Source organism: Sapajus apella, unplaced genomic scaffold (genome assembly GCF_009761245.1).
Source record: "Sapajus apella isolate SASKATOON/1434 unplaced genomic scaffold, GSC_monkey_1.0 scaffold24, whole genome shotgun sequence".
In the NCBI taxonomy this organism is placed as follows: Eukaryota; Metazoa; Chordata; class Mammalia; order Primates; family Cebidae; genus Sapajus; species Sapajus apella.
This window is the reverse complement of record NW_022436964.1, coordinates 14,189,550-14,202,327: the sequence shown is the minus strand read 5'-3', so window position 1 is coordinate 14,202,327 and position 12,778 is coordinate 14,189,550. Positions and strand designations below refer to the sequence as shown.

The following is a 12,778-nucleotide window of genomic DNA, read 5'->3' as shown; positions in this document are numbered from 1 at the left end:
GAGAGACGGAGAGACGGAGAGACGGAGAGACGGAGAGACGGAGAGACAGAGAGTGTGTGTGTTTTGTGTTTGTTGTTTTCTCCTGTGTCCTTGAGTTCTACTTTGGTTTCTCCTAGTCTCTATTTTGGATAGAGTCATTTAAAGGCTACCTAATAGTCTATGCCTATTTCTGAAGTAACTAAAAATGAAATCAGTGTGTTTTATTTCTCTTGGAATGGCAAATTTTGGTTCTAAATTGGACTCCACTCATATCCACCAGCCTCACTGATATCAATCACTCCATCTTAATGGGCACCCTTCCCTGATAATCATAAATAAAAGGTCACCCCTATAATTCCAGCACTTTGGAAAGCTGAGGCAAGAGCAGCCTGGGCAACAGAGCAAAACCCCATTTCTACAAAAAACTCTAAAAAGCTCTTCACTTTAAACATGCTATAAAAACTAATACCTACTAAACAATAACTTAGGTGGTATTTTATAAAAGGATTATCTCTGTAACACAATAATAGTGGAGGACTTCAATACTCCATGGACAGCACTAGGCAGATCATCAAGATAGAAAGTCAACAACACCAAAAAAAATGGACTTAAACTACAGAACAAATGAAAATAGTTTATAGAACATTCTTCTCAACAACTGCAGACTATACATCCTTCTCATCAGCACATGGAACATTTCCAAGGTACACCATATGATAGGCCACAAAACAAGTCTCAATAAATTTAAGAAAATTGAAATTATATCAAGTATCTTCTTAGGCCATAGAATAAAACTGGAAATCAAATCCAGAAGGAATCTTCAACACTGTATAAACACATGAAAATTAAATAATCTGCTCTTGAATGATTTTTGGGTTAACAATGAAATCAATATAAAAATTTAAAAAATTATTTGAAATGAATAATAGTGACACAACTTATTGAAACCTCTGGGATACAGCAAAAGTGTTGCTAACAGGAAAGTTCATAGTATTAAATGCCTATGTCAAAAAGCCTGAAGGAGCACAAATTGACAACCTAATGTCATACCTACAGGAAATAGAGAAACAAGGACAAACTCAACCCAACCCAACAGAAGAAAAGAAATAACAAAGAATGGTACAGAACTAGATGAAATTGGAACAAAAAATAAAAAAGATAAATTAACAAAAAGGGGTTCATTGAAAAGATAAAGCTGATAGGCCATTAGCAAGATTAACCAAGAAGAGAGAGAAGATCCAAATAAGCCTAATTATAAATGAAACTGGAGATATTACAATAAATACCAGATAAATATAAAAAATCATTCAAGGTGTGAAAGGAAAATAAATCTTGGGGCCCCCAAATCAAAATTGAATGCTTTTAACAAGTTAGTATACTCCTATGAACAAATTTTGGAGCATATTTGTTTCTCTCTACCTGATTTCTCCAGAATTTGGAAACTATCTGTGAGTATTCTTAACTTATGGCAAAACAGGTATATGAATAAGTTCAATAAGCATCTGCTTTCATTTGTAACAGGAGACAACTCGAGAACCTGGTTATTTTACCAAGGCTTTGCCTGGAATGGTGTGCTTTCCTTTAAGGAATTGAACTTAGGGAGCCAATAAAAGCCCTTTGGGAAAACTGTCCTCATACCTTGTCTACATAGTTGCTGTACAGGGTTTCTGACCTGTGGTAAGTAAAGAATCTTACTTTCTGACAGGCCCCAAAGCCCTAAGTTTTATCTTGGGACCTAAAGAGGAGAGGAATTCACCCAACTCGTAGGTATTTGATGGTACAAATCCATGGCTGGGTTAGGTTTTTAAAAAGTCTTATCTGAAATTCCTTCTATGGAACAAAGTTCCATTAAAGCCAATATAAAAGCCTATGTAAAAAATAATTATTCTTGCTGCACTGTATCCAAATATTTAGGCCAAGTATAATAAAGCAAATCTGTCGTACCATGATTTGTCTTTACTAAAAATAGGAAACTGGAAAGAAAAATTACATTTTGAAAACTATAGGATACCTCTTGTTAGATTCTAGTCTTACCTAATGTTTTTCAATTTCTATTGTTTTCTTCAATATTGACTGAATTCTAATTTATCTGGGCTACAAGTCTTCAAAATATTTTCAAATTTTTTCCTTCTTTTTTCTCATTTTTCCTAATTTGGAGTCACCCAAAACTAAGCTGTGCTTTCACAAAGCCCTACGAACTGAAGCTAGATAACTTAAACTTCAGAAGAAAATAACGATAACCTATTTACATACATAAGCCACTTTCATAACTCCCTACTGATAAACTTCAGAGTAATATGGTCTATATGTTTTCCAAGATTGTTCTTTTGTCTGTTGTGGTTTTCTCCCCCCGTTTTCGCTTCACAGGACATGAGACTTCACAACCTGCTAAAAATGAGCTTTCCTAATAAATTGGGACCTACCTGTCTAGGAATAAATCATCGTAGCCATGAGAGATTAGCTGAAACCTAAGATCAGAGACTCATTTTCTTCTAAAATGCTTTCTCCAAAAGATTTTAAAGAAAGGGTGGGCATGTGAAAGAAGAATAAATCTGGGGCCTCCAAATCATTAAGCTAAAGAGAAAAGTTAAGCTGGGAACTGCTTAGGGTACACCTGCCTCCCATTCTATTCAAACTCACCCCTCTGCTCACTGCGATAAATGCCTAACTGCTTGCCTCCTTTGGAGAGGCTAATCAGAAACTCAAAAGAATGCAACCATTTGTTTCTTATCTACCAATGACCTAGAAGCCCCCTCTCTGCTTGGAGTTGTCCTGCCTTTGCTTCAAGTTGTCCCACCTTTCTGGAATGAACCAATTTTCATCTTACGTATGTTGACTGATGTTTCATGTCTCCCTAAAATGTGTAAAACCAACCTGTGCTCTGACCACATGTCCTCAGAACCTGCCAAGGCTGTGTCATGAGCACGCAACCTCTACCTTGGCAAAATAAACTTTCTAAGTTAGCTGGGACCTGTCTCAGATATTTGGGGTTCACAAAGGCTATGAACATCTTTACATACACACACATGCGAAAATCTGTAGGAAATGGATGAATTCCTGAAAATATACAACTCTCCTAGATTAATTCAGGAAGAAACAGAAACCCTGAAAAGACCAATAACAAGCAGCAAGACTGAATCAATATTAAAGAAAATGCCAACAACAACAAAAAGTCTAGGACAAGATGGATTTATAGCTTAATTCTACCGGGCATTCAAAGAAGAATTGGTACCAATCCTACTGAAAATATTCCAAATGATAGAGAAAGAGGGAATCCACCCTAAATCATTCCAGGGGTCCAGTATCACCCTAACACCCCCGGAGGCCGAGTAAGAGGACTCAGTACCCGGAATACCTTGACTTCATTAAAGAAGTGGGCTTTGCCTGTGGGTTTCACGTGGAGGAAGACTGCCTTGGGATTCCTTCAACCGAAAGAGTCTGTCTTGTTGGGAAATCCAGAATGTACCCTCCCTCCAGAGAAGCTTCCATGGATGAAAAGAGGACTCAGTACATTAAGAGCAGGCCGGGCTGCCCTGTAAGCCCACCTGGCCAGGAGCTTACCCTTTCTCCACCCCGGGTTGCTGCTGACAGTGCTGGTCACTATGAGAGTCACGAAGCTGTGGACGCTGGGGTCTGGCGTGCAGCCGAGGCCCGGGCTGCTGAGCACGGCGCACGGCCCCAGGCCGAAGGCCCCTAGCTACCTGGATTTCACCCCAGAGGAAAGGCTGAGCGCGTAACTGTGCCGCCCTCTCGCGAGATTTTATTGACCACGTGGTTTTGCAGGCGGCGAATTTACTGTTAGGTGAAAGCAATTAAACACAAGAAGTTCTCGAAATGGGAGTGTGAAGACCTGGAGTGTGGGGGAGAACCTTTCCCTGGCAGAAGTAGCCAGTGAGCTGCACGCGCAGACGCTGCGGAGGCTGAAGCGGGAGCGTGCGGGTCTGCAGACGCTGCTCCCGAACAGCACCAGGTGTTCCGAGTTGTGAACGGCGGGCTCACACCCGCACGGAGCGAGGAGACGCTGCGGAGGACAAAGCAACCGCAAGCGAAACCGAGACTGCTGGTTCACGCATCACCCCGGCGGCTGTGCTCTGTCCGTGGACTGCTGCCCGTTTGCCCACGGTCCTGCAGAGCTGCGGCCGCCTCGGACCCCAGGAAGATTTCCTGAGCTGCGTCCTGGTCGGGGAGGCCAAACCAAGCAGAACTTCCCCAGCAATCCTCAGTGCTCCCATCTCTGCACTGGCTGTGTTCCAGCACACCTCCTCCCACCTTCTCCAGATCCTGACGGTGATAAACCGTATTTCATAAACATCATAAGCCACAGAAGCCACAGTTCCTTAGAAGCTCCTAGCTGGGTGCCCAGTTTGTTTCAGATGCAGCCACTTAAGATCGTGCACAGATTCTTACAGTGTTTCCTGGGGGATAGAGGCTGGGGACACCGTGCACAGGCCCCTCCCAGGGCGCTCTCCCTATGCCTGCGCCACCACGTCCACGTCTGTGAACAGGATGGGGCTCCTCCAGAAGTATGACTGTGTCCGCTAGCGCTTCTCATCACAATGGAGAACAGCCGCTCTGGAGGGGGGATCCACCACATTGGTATTTTAAAAACAGGTATAAGGCTCTCTATGTTGAGGTTGTTTTTAGAGAATAAGACAAAACACTCATTAAAAAAAAAAAAAAAAAAAAGACCAGCAAAGGACATGACAAAAACAGAAAACTACAGACCAATATTCCTGATGAACACAGATGCAAAAATCCTCAACAAAATATTAGTGAACTAAATCCAACAGCATATCACAAAGATAATGCATCATGATCAAGTGGGTTTTATACCAGGAATGCAGGAATGGTTTAACATGTGCAAGTCAATAAGTGTAAGGTATTACATAAACAGAATTCAAAACACAAATCATGATCATCTCAATAGGTGCAGAAAAAAAATTTTTGATAAAATCTATCTTCACTTTATGAAAAAAAACCCTCAACAAAATAGGCATAGAAGGGCCTGACCGTAAAGTAATAAAAGCCGTTATCTGACAAACCCACAGCCAACATCATACTGATTTGGGAAAAGTTGAAAGCATTCCCCTGAGAACAGGAACAGACAAGGATGCCCACTTTCACCACTTCTATTCAACCTAGTACTGGAAGTTATAACCAGAGCAATTAGACGAGAGAAAGAAATAAAAGCCATCCAAATCAGAAAAGAGGATGTTTCTGTTCGCAGATTATATGATCATATACCTAGAAAACCCTAAAGGCTCATCCAAAAATCTCCTAGACCTGATAAACACATTCGGTAAAGTCTCAGGATCCAAAATCAATGCACAAAAATCAGTAACACTGCTATACACCAACAATGACCAGGGTGAGAATCAAATCAAGAACAACAGCTGCAATAAAAAAAAAACCTTTGGAATATACTTAACTAAAGATGTGAAAGATCGCTACAAAAAACACAACAACAACAAAACAACCCTACAAAACATTGCTGAAAGAAAATAAATTATACAAACAAATGGAAACAAATTCCATGCTCATGGATGGGAAAAATCAACATTTTGAAAATGACCATATTGCTCAAAGCAACCTACAGATTAAGTGCAATTCCCGTCAAAATACTACCATAATTCTTCACGGAACTAGAAAAAACAATCCTAAATTCATACAGAAGAAAAAAAGAGCCCACATAGCCAAAGCAATATTAAGCTAAAAGAACAAATATAAAGGTATCACATTACCTGACTTCAAGTTACACTTCAAGTCTATAGTTACCAAAACCACAGGGTACTGGCATAAAAATAGGCACATAGACCAATGGAACAGAATAGAGAACCCAGAAATAGAGCCAAATACTTACAGCCAACTGATCTTTGACAAGGCATACAAAAATATAAATTGGGGAAAGGACACCCTATTCAATAAATGGTGCTGGGAAAACTGGAAAGCCACAGTAGAAAAATAAAACTGGATCTCCGTCACCTTATGTAAAAATCAACCCAAGATGAATCAAAGAGTTAAAGCTAAGATCTGAAACCATAAAAATTCTGGAAGATAATATCAAAAATACTCTTCTAGACATTGGCTTAGGAAAAGAATTCATGATTAAGTACCCAAAGCAAAGGCAGCAAAAACAAAAATAAATAAATTGCTTCTTCATAGCAAAAGAAATAATCAGCAGAGCAAACAGACAGCCCACAGAGTGGGAGAAAATATTTGCAAACTATGCATCCAACAAAAGTTGAGTATCCAGAATTTACAAAGAACTCAAATCAGCAAGAAAAACCAAATAATCCCATCAAAAAGTGGGAAACACACATGAATAGACATTTCTCAAAAGAAGATATACAAATGGCTAACAAACATGAAAAAATGTTTAACATCACTAATTTTCAAGGAAATGCAAACAAAAACCATGACGAGATACCAGCTTACTCCCACAAGAATGGCCATAATTAAAATGTCAAAGATCAACAGATGTTGGCATGGATGTGGTGAAAAGGGAACACTTTCACGCTGCTGCTGGTGGGAATATAAATTAGTGCAACCACTATGGAAAACAATATGTGGATTTCTTAAAAAACTAAAAGTAGATCTACCATTTAGTTCAGAAAATCTACTACTGGGTGTCTAGGAAAGGAAAATAAGTCATTACATTAAAAAGACAGCTACGTGTATATATTTATTACAGCACAATTCACACTGGCAAAGATATGGAAGCAACCTAAGTGACCATCAATTAATGAGTGAATAAAGAAAATACAGCAAGTATATACCATGGAATATTACTCAGCCATAAAAAGGAATGAAATATTGTCTTTTGCAGCAACTTGGGTGGAGCTAGAGGCTCTTATTATTATTATTATTATTATATATTTTTTAAGACGGAGTTTCACTCTTGTTACCCAGGCTGGAGTGCAATGGCGAGATCTCGGCTCACCACAACCTCCGCCTCCTGGGTTCAGGCAATTCTCCTGCCCCAGCCTCTTGAGTCGCTGGGATTACAGGCACGCGCCACCATGCCCAGCTAATTTTTTGTATTTTTAGTAGAGACGGGGTTTCACTATGTTGACCAGGATGGTCTCGATCTCTTGACCTCGTGATCCACCCGCCTCAGCCTCCCACAGTGCTGGGATTACAGGCGTGAGCCACCACGCCCGGCCTGAGGCTATTATTTTAAGTGAAGTAACTCAGGAATGGAAAACTTAGTATTGTATGTTCTCACTTATAAGGGGAGCTAAGCTATGAGGATGCAAAGGCATACGAAAGATACAATGTATGTTGGGGATTCAGGGAGAAAGGTCAGGGGAGGGGTGAGGGATAAAAGACTACATATTGGGTAAGTGTACACTGCTTGGGACATGGGTACATTAAAATCTCAGAAATCGCCACTAAAGAACTTATCCATGTTATTTAGTAGTGATTCATGGAAATATGTAAAACATTATATAAATTAAAACCTCCTATACTCCAAAAACTATTGAAATAAAATTAATTAAAAAATAACTACTGAGTGTTCAAAAATTATGAATGAGCAAGTGAATGAATGTCTCACCATACCCTCACTATACTGGTTATAATACTTTATCAGATCTTTGACATTATATTGTTACTATTTTCCTTTTCATTGCCACTATTTCCCCTGAATCCAGGAGTCTGTTTTATTTGAGCCTTTTTCATATTTTACTTGTACTTTATGGTCTATACTTCTACCATATTTTAAGATTATTTTACATGTCTTTAAAGACTTTGTAGCACTTAAGTTAATGCTTTGTATATAGCAGGTGTGCCAGGGATTAGGTAATTTATCCCTGATTATAGGGTGGATACATACTGACTTCTTGGAGAACTGAGTAAGATCTAAGCCAAATGGCAGCTGTCTGATCCAATTTTCCTCTGTGTCACGTTACCCTTTACTGGATAGCAGTTGAATGACAGGTAAAAATATGGGCCATGACCACTTCTTGGGTGAAAGGGAAAGAGCACTGATTTTACGTATTATTTGTAGGAGCTCGAGAAACTTCCTTAACCTCTCTAAGACTTAGTTTCTTCATGTTTAAAATGATGTCAATAGTACCTTCTTCAAAGGATCGCTTTGAAGATTAAATAGATAATCAATATTATGGATTTTCTGCAGTAAATATTGCCACTATATTCTCATGTCCTAGCAACATGTGCAAGCAGAAAGGATCAGTGAAATTACATGGCTTATGATGAATAACGTTGGAAAGCACCAGGGTATTTGCTTCATTCTGTCAACCTGTCCACATAGACGTGTCCTCTTTATTGTGCCCTCTCTGTAATAAAGTAAGCCAGTACTTCACAGGTCTCCCATGAACATGTTAACAGAGAACTTCATAAACGTGTCTGTTTTATACACAATAGGCAAAGCTGAGAAACATGTTATTAATATAAGACTGAGGGAGTAAAAAAAAAATTTAAATGGGGCTATTTTGCTTACTTATGATATGACAAAAAGGAATTCATTTACATAGCTGGATATGTAAAAATGACGGCATTCTCCATATTTTTATTTTTGAGCAGGAGTCTATAAAAACCTATGTCATGGAGTTCTGGTATATTTTCTGGAATTATTGCAATTAATGATTTTCTACCTTCCGTTTCCTCCTTTTTCTTTTACTCATCCTGTTTCATTCAGAGATCATATACGCTTTATGTTTACTAAAGTTATACATGCACAGAGTTGAGAGTCATCTATTCTTACAAAATTTGGTATAAACATTACAAGCCTCAGTGCCCCATTCCTCTTTCCACAGAGGCAACTAGAGGATGATTTTGGTCCTCTCTGGTAGTTGGTCTTTGAAGACAGCTTCCAAGGAACTGTAGCTCCCAGTGTTCATACTCTTGTGACATCTTCTCTCATGCAGAATCTGGGCTGGCCTGGTGGCTGGCTGTAGCCAATAGAATGCAGCAGGGTGACATTATGCCAGTTCCAGGCGGAAGCCTTAAGAAGACCTGCCAGCTCCTGCTTTTGCTCCTAAGCTCCTTGGGGAAGAACTATCACTTTGGGTCTCCCTTTATGATTCAGGGAATTTCCAACTCCTCTGTTTTGTGTTGAAGCTCCTATTTATTGTGTTTTGTGTTTCTGTATGTATGTATGTATTTATTACTTTTTGATTTCCTTTTTCATTTTGGTACAGCACATCCTCCAGCAGTTTCTGAAGAAAACATCCATGGAAAGTAATTTTTTCTGGGCACCTAATGCCTGCCAATGTCTTTATTTTACCTTCACAAGTGATAGGCAGATTAGATATAGGCCTAGATTGAAAATAAATGTCTTCAGAATTTTTAAGTCATTGAAAAACTGTATAATAGCTTTCGGTATTGTTTGGAAGTCCAAAGCATTCCAGCTCCTAGTTCTTTGCATGTGACCCACTTACTGTCTTTGGAAGCTCTCATTTTCTTTCTTTTCCCCTGCTCTCTATCACTCCCATGCTCTTCTATATGTTGATAGTGTTACTTGGTATGGGGTTATTTTCACTCAGTAGTTTCTTACAACCTGGAAATGTATGTTCTGGAGTTCTGGGACATGTTCTGGAATTATTGAATTGATTTTTTTAATCCATGATTCTTTTTCTTTTGTTCTTTCTGTCTCTACTTTCTGGAAGAGTATTTAAATTTTATCTTTTAATTACTCCCTTAATTTTTTATTTCATGCTATCATTTTTTTAATTCCCCAAAACTCTTTCTAGTTCTTAAAAAAAATTAAATGTTTTATAGGATGTTGTCCTTTTTTAAATGGTTAAAACATTTTCACAGTTTTTGTGAATTTCCTTCTCCCTACGTAGCTCTGTTTGTTCCATGCTGCATCTTCCTGTTTGTTTGTCTGTCTCTCTCTTCTATGTTAGAGGTCTTTCCTATGTGTTTGGCAATCGTTAGTTATCTGTTCGTATTTAAAAGTGGACACTAGAGTGCTGACTGGAAGCCCTGAGAGCATATGTAGAGATGATCAACTGTGAACTTAATGGTAAGATAAACTGGTTGGGCTTCTTATCTGGGAAATCTTTTGTTTGAGTGTCTTTAGGTCTTATTTCTTGTGAAGATCAAATTTTACAGAAAAGGCTTCTTCCAATCTTTCATCTGGAGGATAAAGACCAAGCTGCCAGTACACTGGGAGCCAAGTTGGGGAAGAGGGCTGAGGTCTCAAATATGCATTAATTGATTTCTTCTCCTTTCTCCTGCACTGCCCTCTTTCAGTGTTGTGGCCCAGCTCTCATTTTTTACCATGTTCCTCTAGACCAGAAAATCTGTTTTACTCTCTCTAGAGAATAAATATTTACTTTTTTATTGGAGTGGGCTTTGCAGAGGAGAGGAGAGGATATGGCATTCTGGCTGCTTCTTTAAAAAGACAATAAATCTTTTATATTTTCTCTCTTTTCACTCTCTCTTTTTGAGTATCTGGATGCCCCAATTTCTGGGCCTTTTGAGCATTTTGAAGTGTAAGTCAGTTTGATATCAGATTAATATTCAGGTTTTTTTCTGGTCTGCTGTTCTCCATTCTTATGCCTCTCATCTTCCATGTTTAGAAATGGCACACATCACTTCTGACCACATCCCATTGGTCGAAGCACAGTCACATGGCCCCGACTTCTCTGCAAAGGAGGCTGGGATAGTCTTCCAGTGTTCGATAAGAGAAACCAGTGCGGTGAGCAGGAAATATGGTTTCTGCCCTATTCCTTTTAATAAGGAACTGGTTATGCTTGTTTGGAGGGGTCCAGAAGAGAATGACGTAGATTCTTATGTTCAGTGGACCACGTTTATCCGGTAGTCTGTCTGTACTATTTCACACACCAAGAAAAGTTTAGTCATCATTGACTGTCCAAAACATATCAAACATGGAGGTAGTCCTTAACAGTCGGTCATGGCCATTGATGCTCAGAATGCAGAGCACGTGTTCTGGACTCAGACAACCTGGGTTCATGTATAGTTTCCATTAACTTCTAGCTGTGACCTTGGTCAAGATACTTAGCCTCTCCATGCCTCAGTTTTCTCAATTATAAGATGGATGATACTGCTAGTACCTGCCCCACTGTGGTATTTGTGAGAATTAAAGTAGTTAATACTTATAAACATAGTAAGTTCTATATTAGCTGTTAGATTTGCTATTGCTATATTTTTTTTCATGCTTAGGAAGAACATACTTTTTTTTATTAATGTAAGCTACTTATTTCAGAATTGTGCTGCTATCAATCTGTGTGATTATGTAATGCAGACTAGGCAGCAATTGGTTTAATGAATGAAACTGATTCATTGCCCTGAAGCAAGTCAAGAAAGCCCTGCTGGGAAGTCAGCAGTGATGGGTTTCTCACAAGCCAAGAGGAGCTCAGAAGCTTTGGGATGGCAATTAGCTTACTGTGTAGATCACTAAACACAATGAGCTCCTGCTTCTGTGCCAGCTCTGAGGCATGAGAAAGTCACAGAGCACAGGGATGCCCAGCTTCTGTGTAACTGGGGGCTAGGGGGTGACCGCAGCTGCCATTAGAGCTGGCTGCATGGTACAGGGGAAAAATAATTGACGTGGGTGTCTGAAGACCTGGATTCCAGTTCTTCCTCTAAACACCAGCAGACACCTCTCAGTTTCCTTATAACTCTATGGAGCTTACAAATTTCACAGTGAGACAATCTTACGGATATGGCCATAATCTTGAAAAATCTTCTAGAAATGGCCTAAGACTTGAAAATAGGGAACCCTGGTGTTCTTGGTCCCTGCAAGCACTCCCTGAGGCAAAGAATACCATGCTTTCATCTTCTGAGGAGAGATGGGAGCCCACCCCATTCTCTCAATTACCACATATATGAAAGAAGCTGAAGGAACCACTCTCTCCTGTGAAATGCCACTGGAACTCTGCTTAGCAAGAGGACTAACTGCAAAAATATTCTGCAAAACTGCTTACAATAGATGAGCCTTGAGGCCAGGGTCCAAAATATTAGAGGACAGGCATCAACTACTCTGTCTGAAAAGAGAAGAGGTGGCTTCACTTTTTTTTTTTTTTTTTTTGAGACAGGGTCTCCCTTTGTTGCCTAAGCTGGAATGCAGTGGTGTAGTCACTGTGGCCTCAAACTCTTGGGCTCAAGTGATCCTCTCACCTCAGCCTCCTGGGGAGCTGGGACTACAGGTGTGCATCACCATGGCTGGCTATTTGAAAACTGTTTTGTAGACATGGTGTCTCACTATGTTTCCTAGGCTGGCTTGGTGCTTGGCTCAAGCTCTCCTCCTGCTTTGGCCTCCTAAAGTGCTGAGATTACAGGTATGAGCCACCATGCCAGCCTGTTTAACTCTTAAAGGGAGGCGACTAATGGAAGAAGGGGTGGTAGTGGTGGTGGGGTGTGAGACAGTATGACACTGTGGAAGTTGTAGGTGAAGAGTCCATGGAAAGTTCTCTGTGTGAAGCAGCCAAAGGATGTCAACATTGGAGATGCTTGCTGTTCACTTAGAAGTTGTTTACATTATTGAAAAACAAACCTCCCTTCTATTTATTTCTGCATTTTTAGAAAAGTCTGCTATGTTTATTAAATGCTTTGTTTAAGCAAGTTTTATCATTTCTTTGTGAAACTGTGGAAGGGGGCTAAGATTTACATTTTGACTTCTATGATGAGAAAAAGAAATAACACATATGAAATTAGGAACCTGAAGGCAAGGGTGACCAAGAGAACTTACATCTTTTGGGAATTTGTGGAAATCCTGAGGATGGTGTAGGATTTGCATTTTTGTGGATTATTGTCCTGAGAGGTTAGAGCCCAGCTTAATGATTACAAGGGGTAAGGAAACCCTGGCTTA

General features: G+C 39.7%; 1 protein-coding gene and 1 pseudogene across 20 annotated transcripts in view; one reads left to right on the top strand and one right to left on the bottom strand.

Annotated features, from left to right (window-relative positions):
• Window positions 1-4,508, top strand: part of LOC116559695 — a 5,781-nt pseudogene extending 1,273 nt beyond the window's left edge.
• TRPM3 (transient receptor potential cation channel subfamily M member 3) overlaps window positions 1-12,778 on the bottom strand; it is a 921,715-nt gene that overhangs the window by 152,687 nt on the left and 756,250 nt on the right. The window lies entirely within an intron of this gene.